Here is a 12,780-nt window from a genome sequence, read left to right as displayed (position 1 = left end):
AAACCTATTCAAAATACAAAACTTACTAGGAGTGGCAACTTATAATAGTGTGATAAAAGGTTGTTTAAGAGGAGCTGTGAAACTACCGGTAAACACTTTGACACATACCAACCACTTTTGACCAATAGAGCTCACCATTTCCTGCATTGAGCCACAAATTTATTGCACACAGTGAGATAAATAATGGGGTCCTTATAAGGGAACATTCACAGAAAGGAAATTCTACAACAGGAAGTAGGCCTACTACCTCTGCAGACCACATCAATGGTTTTCCTCTGTGCGTGTCACTTATTAGACACAACATGTTTGTATAGTGAGGTGATCATACACAAGACGATCTGATCATCGACTGACCAAAGACCCGAACATGAGGCCTCGCTGTAGCTTCATCTTCTTCCTGCTGCTCTTCACTTTCTGCCCACTGGCTCGCGGTGAATATGCATCTTTTTCTTTATTTCTTTATTTTTCTTTGGGAATGTCTAATCAACTGCTTACAATTTAATATTTATTTATGAGGCATTTTCGTGATCATTAAATGTATCTCATTCATATACTGTTTTATATTGAACATTTTGAACACAATGTTAATTACATTTTTTTTTCATTTATATTATTTTTGCAGTCTTCGGATTTCCAGATGAGTGCTGCTTTTCTTTTTCCAAAGTGAATCCCAGTAAAGCAGGTTGAGAGTTATCATGTCACAGATCCTGAATGTCCCAGGAGTGGTATCATGTGAGTAACTTTTGTAATGTCCTCATTTAAATGAATCGCAATTGTGAACCATTCATGTTAAAATTGTGAACAATCTTCTCTTTAAAAATTCAGTTTCATCACAAAAGCTCAAAAGAGGTTCTGTGCTGACCCGACAGTGAGATGGGTTCAGGAACTGAAGAATTTGGTGGATGCTCGCAATTCTGCTCGTCCAATTGAAATATCGGCCAGACCTGAGACGGCAGTGAGCAGTTCTAAAGTGGACAGAGTAGCAAAATAAATTGCTTGTTATGAAATGCTTTTTATTTTTTTCATACAAAAAATAAATACAAACTGACTGAGCAGAATTTGTGATCATATAAAACATTGTTAGTTGCAAATATTGAAAGAAGGCCTTTGAAATTATCCAAAGTCTTAGCAGGCATTGTAAAAATGACATCTCTTTTCTATTTTGAAAGGAAAACAGAGTCAATCAGGACGTCAGAAACTGCCCCATTCCAGCGACCAGAGGAAACAACTCTAGTCCACCTCACAGACTCAAATGACTGGTTAGATTTTGACACAACACAAGCAAATCCAAATACTGAGTAAGTAAAAACCTAAATTAATGAGCAAAATCACATTTTCCTGCCCCATACAACTATTAGTACCTTGTGAATGTTTTCAGTATAGTCAGTAAATGATAGGGTCATGCTTTATTTACAGCATATTAAGCCAAAAACCTTTTAGTTGAAAATGTTGGCTGGGCACCTCAAAATAATCCAAAGCCTTAGTGATGGTGGTTAAAATGACATTTATCTTTCCTTCCTATAAAGAACGGCATCAGAGTCAGTTGGCACAAGAGGAATGACAAGAATCCAAAGAGCAGATGAGTCCGCTGTTGTCCACCTCAAAGAGTAATAACAGCTTTGACATTTGTGGCATTTGAAAAGTATATAAAAAGATGGGGGTACTTAAGAGAACAAGGGCTTCCATATTGAATACAAAAATAAATCCATATCTTTATTATATACTATCATTGGGCTTTCTTTCCTCTGTTCCTTATAGGTCTGCTTACTTCTGCATGAAGCCGGAAGGAGAATAACTAGTGAACTTCATACAGTATCTACAATATAATGAGACATAAAAGACCAAGTAGGCTGCTTTAACTTGTTTCAGCAGGTAAAATGTCCATGAATAAATATATAATAAATTATATTATGTAAAAATATAATTATATAATTTTTGCATGGCACCTGAATGCTATATGATATTACCAAATATTACCTAATGTTACCTAATGTAAAGTATCGTAATTTGCTTGGACTGTAGGGAATTTCTGAAACTGAAGCATGTTTCCTCTAGGACACTGAAGTATTGCAAATTAGGATTTAATGCTACAGTAAGAAACTTCTGAGAAACACTGTTGATATTAGATATCAAACCAAACAAACACACTCTTCCCTTCATTGCTCACTCTAAAAAGTTTAACTATGATTTACTCAGTTTTTTTGGTGAAACATTTTTACACAAAAAAAATTGAGCAAATTTTAAAGCTATGAAATCAATTAAAAATACTGTATGAATTGAGCAAATGCAAGTAAAAAAAATAAGTAAATCTGAGTAACTGCATCTGGTACATTAACATATACAATTGAGTAGAAATAATTTAACATTTAAACATTTAAAAACCAATATTTATGAGTAATATTATTTATGTAATATTAACTTTTTTTTATTTCCTCAAAACCTTTGTAAAATAGTATTCCATACAACCACCAGTATAGCATGACACTGGCCTTTATTGTCGATGAGTACACTGCTTTAAAGGTGTACTAAGTAACTTTTTTACCTTAACCGAACAGCTTTGGGGTCATTGGAATGGTTATATGACATTTTCGGGTTGAATGGTGGTCGTCTCGCACCCCCCGAGCGCCTGTGAGCGGAAAACCCACACCATTCGTGTGGTTGGAAAACCCACACCCCGGCCTCAGCGTCAGGAAGTATTGCCCTAATATCAGGTCTCGCGATGTAACGAATTGCTTTACAGAAGATGGGAGGGGGGAGAGTCGCCAACGAGTTTTGACGACAGTGTTGTCAAATATTTATTTCGAAGCTGTAGGGGGAGCTCTATAGAGAAACCCGCGTGCAAAAAGTGAGAAAACAGCGAAGAAATCGGCAAAGCTGCATTTTGCTGCTTTAACATACAATATTGCCTACATTAAAACTCATTTAACAAACATTTTATAAGTAAAAATTAAACATTTAAACATTCAGGTAGCCTAATTCAAGTGTAATCAACCAGTCTGTTATCCAATTTCCACTGGATCAGCGCTGGTTCTGGTGTCAGAGACGGACTCACGCTCTTCTAAACTTTATACCGCCGTCCTACGTTTCACTCACGGCCGAAAGATACTGCGAGCGACTGACTCCATAACCTGCCAATAAACAGTGCACAATTATATTCATTATCATTAGGAATAAAGTCGTGTGTTTTATGTAAGGCGTTTCAATCATGCGAAAAGACAGGCGCGACTCTCGTTTAGGTGTCACATTACGCCTCTGTATGTTGTTTTGCATTAAATAAAATGATTTAAAGCACAGTAATGATTTTATATATAAAATAAAACATACACAAACCTGAATTTCACAGAGGAAATGCACCAATTCTGCAACGCTGAAAAGAGAGAAATGAAGCCTAGCGCAAGTTCTGCCAGGAAGACTCAATCGTTCTCGTCACTTACTACCTTCTCATCTATCCAATCATATCTTAATAGCCCAGTATAAAAGGGTGGTACCTTTCCTCCACCCCCCCCCCCCCCCCCCCCCCAACACCTCCTGGACTGGAGAGAATTCAAACAGCCCGCGCTCACTCAACCGTCGAGTTGTCTTCACGTCAGAGGGTGGGGAGGGGTGCATTGAACATTTTGATACAAATTTCACAAATATATTAAGTGTATTATAAATAAATAATTGGTTAGTCAAATACTAAATCCTTTTAGTGAAAAAAACAAATATAACTGTAAATTTTAGATAAAATTAACTGTTGGATTTTTAGTCAATTATTTTGGTATGTTTAACTCAAACAATCAAGTAACGATATTCAGAGATTGTAACCCCTTAACGCCCACTGTCGCGAATTTGCAACAAACCCCTTCCATTCAGACTGCAGGCGAGATAGCGTGTGTTTTCCCCCAATGCCTGTTTGTGCACATTCGATACATACCTAGGAACATTTTGCACGCACTGGTTTCTCGTAGGAGCGGTCGGAGTGGGAACTACATCCGGTTCACCGAAGCTAATATTTTTGGTTTGCAAAATCCATAGATATCATATAAAGGCTAGATGTCTCGTCCGCGCTGCTGGCCAATGGAGCTCGACATCCGCACACGGCGGCCATCTTACGACAGGGTGCTCGCTCACTCATAACATGGTGCATGTACTTTTAAATAACCATAACTTGCTAAATTTTCTACCGATTTTCAAACGGTTTGGTTTGTTATAAACGTCAGAGATGTAGCTATTATACTGCATACATATGAATAATTATGTTCAAAATGTTTAAGCATTCAGAATTATAGCCACGTTAATAACGTTTGTAAGAAACCAAACCGTTTGTAAATCCGTCCAGATTTCAGCGAGATAAGAGGATTTGTGTGCGTGCTGCTCACTCACCTTAATTCACAGAGCCCTGTGGTAAGATGGCCGCCGGTGATGCCGGAAGTGACTCCGCCTTAAGACATCTAGCCTTTATATGATATCTATGGCAAAATCCACATATCAAGGGCGCAAATGTGGAGAAATTGCCCAAAATGAGTTAAGTTGTGCTAAGATAAAAATATGTACCAGCTTATTGATTGCTTCTATAGCTATGTTATTCATATAGACTTCATGTGACGAATATTTTTTGCGTACTTTGTAGATTTCGGTTTGTAGCAAATTTGCGACATTGGTCCATAACGGCTGGATTTGGCTAATGGCTACATATTATAATAATGCTGTATTTAGATGGTTTCAGCCAAAAAAAAATGTTTTTTTCTTTCACAAAAAATAGCATGTTAGGATATAACACTATAAGAATATATAATGTATGCACTGGAGAAACAAGGAAAGAGTTAAACAGAGTGTAACATGGAATGTATGAAAACTGTCAATGTTAGGGAGTAGGAGAGTGTTTTGTTTCTTACTGTTGTCAAGATTCATTAATTTGTCAATTAAAGTTTATAAGTTCTAATAACTTTGTGCCATGAATAAAATCTACATACCTGAGATGGGAAAATGTGTTTTATTAATTTTAACATTTTGTAAAAAAAAATAGCCCTAAATGCCCGTTGTCGCAAATTTGCAACATACCAAAATTTCTATTTATTTGTTGTGCAAAAGTGAAATTGATAATCTCAACATTATTTACCATCTACTTAAAGGCAAAAACACACATAATATTTTTTTTATATACAGCTTTATAAATTCAGGCGTTAAGGGGTTAAGTTAATAAAGTTAAATATTACTGTAATATTTACTATGCCACAGAATTATTCCGTTGAACACACAATGCAAGAGTGGATGTCTCTTTATCATATAGGTGAAGCGAAGCAAAATAATGCTTCACAAAAAGTAATTTGCAGATAACAAATGAATGATAACGAACAAAAAATAAACAAGAATATATGCAAGCAAGAGTTGTTTGTTAGTCGCCAGCAGCACACCAGCTCCAGACAAACAATGACGCTCCATGGTGTTTTAAGCCCCCAATGGCTCCTTAGAGGCAGCTAACCCTACCCTCAACCTTAAACCTACCCATCCCCTCGCTGCATGGAAGGTGCCGTTGGGGGCTTAAAACACCAAACACCGACAATGACACTCATAACTGTCCTGCCACTATCATTACCACAACAGCATACCTTGGTTCTGTTAAAAATAGCAAAACCAATAACTCGCATATGGAGCAGAAACAACTCAACCTCAGCGACTGTTTTCAGGCCTTCACGCTTATAGGTCTCTCCAGCGCTAGAAAGCTTTTCTAATATTAATGTGGATCCTAAAGCTCTTGCCTGATCATGACCCTTCTTTTTCCAGTGATATTCCTCTTACCTTTTTTCTTTTGCAATGTCTCTCAGCCATCTCTCTTTCTACAGTCTTTCTTCAAATCTCCCTCTTGCTCTCTCTCTCTCCTCCCAATCATGAGTGGACACGTAGTGTGTTGTGTTGCTCCGTCCAATAAACTTTCAACAGTGTTTCTCAGAAATCGCTTACTGCACCTTTAAATCATTGACTATCATTGATATTACATTGAAGTTAGACCACGTAAGATTACTTATGACGTTTTTTTTTTGTGTGTGTAAACACAATGTACAGTGCAGCATAATTTAAAATGCAATGTCACTGCAAAATGCACAATGAATACAAGTCAAGTCACCTTCATTTATCTAGTGCTTTTAACAATATAGATTGTTTCAAAGCAACTTTACAGTGATCATAGGAAATTAAAGTAACAGAGATTGTTTGGCTTTACAGCAGCTCTAGAATAAAGTTATTGTCCAGCTAAAGTTAGTTTTCTTTGATTCACTTCTGTTGCAAAGATCATTAGTTATTACAGTTTTTTACAATTGCTATGACAGTTTTTTCAATACATTTAACAAGTTTCCTAAACTCTTAACACACCAACACACCTAAAACACACATTTGGCAAAACGGTTAATTTCATGCTCAAAATCACACATTGTAAACTAAACTCCAAAACTAATTTTCAAAATACAATTATACACTAACACAATACACTATGTAGTCTAACAAAATACTGCAAACATGTTTCAAAATCAAATAATTATTCAAAACACTAACACATGTTCTCTTCCAACAGGAACATTTAGTCAATCATAACACAATGACAAAACAACACTATCATCAGCTGAAATTACAGAAACTGCATTATTTTATGTGTCAGGTATGCCCTTATACAACAGATAGTATATTGTATTGATCATAGATTGTTTTGCACTGCAGTTTTTTTTTTCTTTTTTCGTTTTTTTTTTTAAGTCTCTACATTTTGGTTTTGTTTGTAATGTAAATGCATGCATTTTGTTGTTGTTGTTTTTTGCAGCAGAAATTCAATACAACAAAATAAATGACCCTTCTTATAGCTTTATAGAATGTTATATAGAAGGTTTGTGAAAAAAAGGAAGACAGAGACAGAATTGCTGCAGTAACGGCTTTATTTGCAACAGGACATTTCTGCAAGATAACAAAAATATGCAATATAGCTTCCATTTACAGTATTACTGTATGTGAAAATACAAAATATACAAACAGAAAAGGCCATCTTCTAATCTGCGCGGTCTTCTGCATTTGTCCACATGTTCTCATCCACATCACACCTGATATCTTCCCTGGCAAGGCATCTTGGGAAGAATCTTTTGGCATGCCTTATCCACCCCTGGCAGTGTTCAGCTGTGATGTCTTGGTATACAGCATCTTCTGCATACAGGAGGGACATTTGGTCCTGTGGACTATGGTCAAAAACCTTTCATCTCCAGGCTGAGAAAACTCCTCAATGGGGTTGAGGAAAGGGAAGTAAGGGGCAAGGAAAATGGACATCATCCTCTGATGGGCGTCAAACCAGGCTGTGACTAGACGGGAATGGTGGAATGCCACATTGTCCCATATTTGCATAACTTCAATCAGCTGTTTCTCACTAGCAATAGAATAATGTGAAAATACAAAATATACGAACCGAAAAAGCACCAGAATAAAAAAAAGAGTCCTCTTCTAATTATTTGCATAATTCAATCAGCTGTTTCTCAGTAAGAATAGAATAAAATACAGGGGATATATTTGTGTTTCAATTCACAATATAAGCAGCTGTTTACCTTGACTTTAGCCTGTAAGGTTAGGTTTAGAACATGGTGTTATCTGTTCTGACATACAGTGTTAAAGCATTGGTAAATTTGGCAGTAAAAATCCATTGTTTTGTTCTTGTTTGAGCTTGTGTGTAAAAGAAGTTCAAGCATTTTAAATTTGTGTTAATTGTATGCATTTTGTGTTAAAGCAACAAGAAATGTGTTAATAGTATAGCTTACACAGATGGATGTAGTGCTAACTGTGTTAAGAGTTTTGGAAAATTGTTAAAAGTATTGAAAAATCTGTCATAGCAATCGTAAAAAACTGTAACTTAGGGGCCGCTAACACGACACCGTTCTAACAGAAAACCCTTAACGTTCTCCGGCCCGCTCATTTGCACAAAACAGTGCCTGGTGGCTCGAGAACGCAAACCTTGAAATAGGTTCCAAGGTGTAAGCCTTGAAAAAAAAAAACGCAAACCTGTGAAAACACTGACAATACTTAACAATACTTTTAATCAGTTATGAAGATTGTGATATATATTCAAACATTTAAGCTAAAAATTTGGTCTGAATGTGTTTGAATTGTAACATAAAGAATATTGAGAAACACTGGATTTTTGTCTCTTTTTTTTAAGAAAAAATTTTTTTACTGATAAAAATATTAAATTTAACTTAATGTGAAACATTAAATTTAATGTGTAATAGTCTGTATTGTAATTTTTACTGTACTGTAAAATATGTTAAAATGCACTTGATCTAATCCTTAAAAATTACTTGGATTCAATCATATTGAATAATAGAGCAAAAATGTATTTGGTATAATTACTCGGGCTTATTTACTTAACTAGTTTTATTGTACAGATACAATAAATAACTATTAAGAAGAGAGTAATTCATAAAACCAGCACTATAAAAAAGGTTGTACAGATGCGTTATGAATATTTTTGTGTTATTTAAATGATGCACATGTTTTGTCACCTGAATCACACACAGGCTAATTTATATAACACAAAAATATCATTCAAAATTAGACTTAAATTGATCTGTACCACTTTTTTTTATGTTGCCGTTTTTAATGAAAAAAAAATGTATATATATATATATATATATATATATATATATATATATATAAAACAAGTGTTTTACCACTTTCTACAGTATAAATTACAATATTTTAATTACCTTTTAAAATTATATATATTATTTATAACCTATATTAACAATAATAATATATACATTATTTTTTGACGTGATGTGAGAGTGGTTTAGTTTCTTTACCTTCGATTTAACTACTGTTGTAAAGAACTATCCCACTGTCAGAATTTGACAAAATCATGTTACCATACAATTACACTGTCTTTGGCAGCCAAATCTTGCCAAGGGCCCTAAAATTATTTGACACATGCCTTAATATTAATGTGCTTCTCTCTGCTATGCAAATGTCAATGCCAGAATTCATTCTTGAATAACATTTTTGTAATATTCTCTTGGCAGTGTTGCATTACCTTTAAACAGATTAAACATGAAACAGCTGAAGCAAATGTATTCACATGTGTTGTAGTTTACTAAAAAATACATCTGTCCACTGCATTGGAGATGGACACCACGCAATAATTGTTGTTGTTGTTATTATTATTATTATTATTATTAATTCTAAGACTTACTGCAAACTTTTTGTTAACCTAAACCATAGTTTATAGTTTATAAACTATTTTGTGGAAACATAGCAAAGAGGAGCAATTTCAAATAATATTATATTATATTATAATATATAAGTATTTAAATTATAGACACAAATACACAAGTGTGTGTTGTGTGTGGACATGCATGTGTGTGTGTGAGAGAGAGATGAGAGTGTGTGATATGGATAGTTACTACTTCATGTAAACTAAATAAGATAAAGCAATAAATCTGGATTAAACAAACCTAAGTTTCTGTTTAAAGCTAAGTTTCCCGTTGACTCTTTTGATCCGCTGATCATCATTTCATGAGCATGTTGGCAGCATTCCTGTGGTTGGATGTTACCACTGTGTGAAACTGTGGCTGTCTGACTTTTTTCCCGTCTTATATACAGGCTTTTTACATACATGAACTATTTTATCTGTCCTTACTTTCTTTCATTCATTCATTATCAATACTGTTACTGTTCTTTATGTCAGTAGGCTTTAAATTATATATATATAATATATTATATCCTCCTTCCTGACTTGCCGTGCTTCTGTTTTCCTTTGTTCTTCTCTCTCTCTTTATTTCTCTCAGCTTTTGTTTATATGCCTTTTAAACAAACGTTCTTTATTTTTACTTTTGTCTAATATCCAAAATCTAATTTTACTTTCCTGTTTTATTATTTTATTTTGTAGTTTGAACAAAAAAAATGTGTACAATTTTTGTAAACTCTTAATCTCTCTTCATTGCACTTCATTATTTCATTTATTTAGTTGCAATTTTATCTCTTTTTTTTTTCATGTGCAACCTCAAATGCACTAAATCATTTTGCTGTTCTTGTTTGATGCTGATGCATTATTAATATTTTTTCATGTTCCATTCACAGAGAATGTTCACTTCTTTTCCATCAGACAGACAGTCTTCTCTCCTCAGTATGTTGTGTTGCTCATTCAGTTGCCTTCTCTCTTTCTCTTCTTCATTTGGAGTCCATACACAAGGCCTGTCGGCCGGTCGCTCCTTCTGACCGATAGAGGGCGCCATTCTGTCACAACTCTTATGAAGCGCATTGATGTACACTGCAGGTCAAAAGTTTGGAAAAAATTAAGAGTAAAAAAACAATGTTTACCAAGCCGAATTTGTTTGATGAAAAATACAATAAAAACAGTATTATATTGTGTTATATTGTAAGTATTAATACTATTAATACTTTTTAAAAGAACTGTTTTCTATTTGAATATATTTTAAAATGTAGGCCTAATTTATTCCTGCAATAGGTAAGCTCAATTTTCAGCCTCATTACTCCTCAGTATCACATGATCCATCAGAGAGAACATTTTCTTATTATTATCAATGTTGAATACAGTTTTTAACTGCTTTATATTTTTGTGGAAACAGTGATATACCATTCGATAGTTTACGGTTTAAAAAAAAGACATTAATACATTTATTCAGCAAGAACATATTTAATTAATAAAAATGATAATAAAGACATTTATAATATTACAAAAGATTTTTATTTCAAATAATGGTTGAAATTATTTTGGTTAAAAAACAAACAAAAAAAAACTGACTGAGCAGAATTTGTGATCATATAAAACATTGTTAGTTGCAAATATTGAAAGAAGGCCTTTGAAATTACCCAAAGTCTTAGCAGGCATTGTAAAAATGACATCTCTTCTCTATTTTGAAAGGAAAACAGTGTCAATCAGGACGTCAGAAACGGCCCCATTCCAGCGACCAGAGGAAACAACTCTAGTCCACCTCACAGACTCAAATGACTGGTTAGATTTTGACACAACACAAGCAAATCCAAATACTGAGTAAGTAAAAACCTAAATTAATGAACCCAATTCCATTTCCTGTCTCTTACAAACTATTAGTACCTTGTGAATGTTTTCAGTATAGTCAGTAAATGATAGGGTCATGCTTTATTTACAGCATATTAAGCCAAAATCCTTTTAGTTGAAAATGTTGGCTGGGCACCTCAAAATAATCCAAAGCCTTAGTGATGGTGGTTAAAATGACATTTATCTTTCCTTACTATAAAGAACGGCATCAGAGTCAGTTGGCACAAGAGGAATGACAAGAATCCAAAGAGCAGATGAGTCCGCTGTTGTCCACCTCAAAGAGTAATAACAGCTTTGACATTTGTGGCATTTGAAAAGTATAAAGAAAGATGGGAGTACTTAGAGAACAAGGGCTTCCATATTGAATACAAAAATAAATCCATATCTTTATTATATACTATCAATGGGCTTTCTTTCCTCTGTTCCTTATAGGTCTGCTTACTTCTGCATGAAGCCGGAAGGAGAATAACTAGTGAACTTCATACAGTATCTACAGTATTATGAGACATAAAAGACCAAGTAGTTTAACCTGTTTCAGCAGGTAAAAGTTTCATGAATAAATATATAATAAATTATATTATGTAAATATATAATTATATAGTTTTTGCATGGCACCTGAATGCTATATGACATTACCTAATGTTACCAAAAGAATCGTAATTTGCTTGGACTGTTGGAAATGTCTGAAACTGAAGCATGTTTCCTCTAGGACACTGAAGTATTGCAAATAAGTATTGAAAAGCTGCAGTAAGAAACTTCTGAGAAACACTTTTGATATTTGAAATCAAATCAAACAAACACACCCTTCCCTTCATTGCTCTGTTGAACACACAATGCAAGAGTGGATGTCTCTTTATCATAGGTGAAGCGAAGCAAAATAATGCTTTACAAAAAATAATTCGAAGATTGTGAATGAATGACAAAGAAGAACAAAAAATAAACACACTACAGAAGAATATATGCAAGCAAGAGTTTGTTGTCACCAGCAGCACACCAACTCCAGACAAACAATGACACTCAAAACTGTCCTGTTACAATAGCTACCATAACTGCATATCTTGATTCTGTGAAACACAGCAAAACCAATAACTTGTGTATGGAGCAGAAACAACACAACCTCAGCGACCGTTTTCATGCCTTCCCGCTTAGGTCTCTGGAAGGCTTTTCTAATATTAAAGCTGGTCCTAAAGCTCTTGCCTGATCATTCTTTTTCCAGTGATATTCCTCTGACCTTTTCTCTTTTGCAATGTCTCTCAGCCATCTCTCTTTCTACAGTCTTTCTTCAAATCTCCCTCTTGCTCACTCTCTCTCCTCCCCATCATGAGTGGACACGCCCCCTACTTCTGATTGGCTACAAGTGTGTTGGGGTGCTCCTTCAAATCCACTTTCAACAGTTTCTCAGAAATCCCGTACTGCACCTTTAAATCATAGACTACTATATTACATTGAAGTTTATAGACCATATATGGTTATTAAACACAATGTACAGTGCAGCATAACTTAAAATTCAATGTTAATGTACAGCAAAATGCACATTATGAAATACACTGTATACAGTACAATGCCACTAGCTTTTTTTTAAAATACAAACAGGATGAGTATAGGGAAGAACATGTTCTTAATAAATATGTACAGGGTGGGCCATTTATATGGATACACCGTAATAACATGGGAATGCTTGGTGATATTAAAGTCCTGTTTGTGGCAAATTAGTATATGTGAGGGGGCAAACTCCTCAA

General features: G+C 34.6%; 1 long non-coding RNA gene across 1 annotated transcript; it reads left to right on the top strand.

Annotated features, from left to right (window-relative positions):
- The first annotated feature begins 204 nt into the window (after positions 1 to 204).
- On the top strand, positions 205 to 8,142 carry LOC308698406. The gene is made up of 7 exons (XR_014031056.1): positions 205 to 431; positions 623 to 732; positions 826 to 955; positions 1,170 to 1,298; positions 1,527 to 1,607; positions 1,759 to 1,872; positions 7,085 to 8,142. It is a non-coding gene; the product is annotated as an uncharacterized lncRNA (long non-coding RNA).
- Positions 8,143 to 12,780: the final 4,638 nt, after the last annotated feature.

The sequence above is a fragment of the Scardinius erythrophthalmus genome (genome assembly GCF_964197995.2).
Source record: "Scardinius erythrophthalmus genome assembly, chromosome: 11".
NCBI lineage: Eukaryota > Metazoa > Chordata > Actinopteri > Cypriniformes > Leuciscidae > Scardinius > Scardinius erythrophthalmus.
This window is presented reverse-complemented; position numbering and strand designations above follow the sequence as displayed.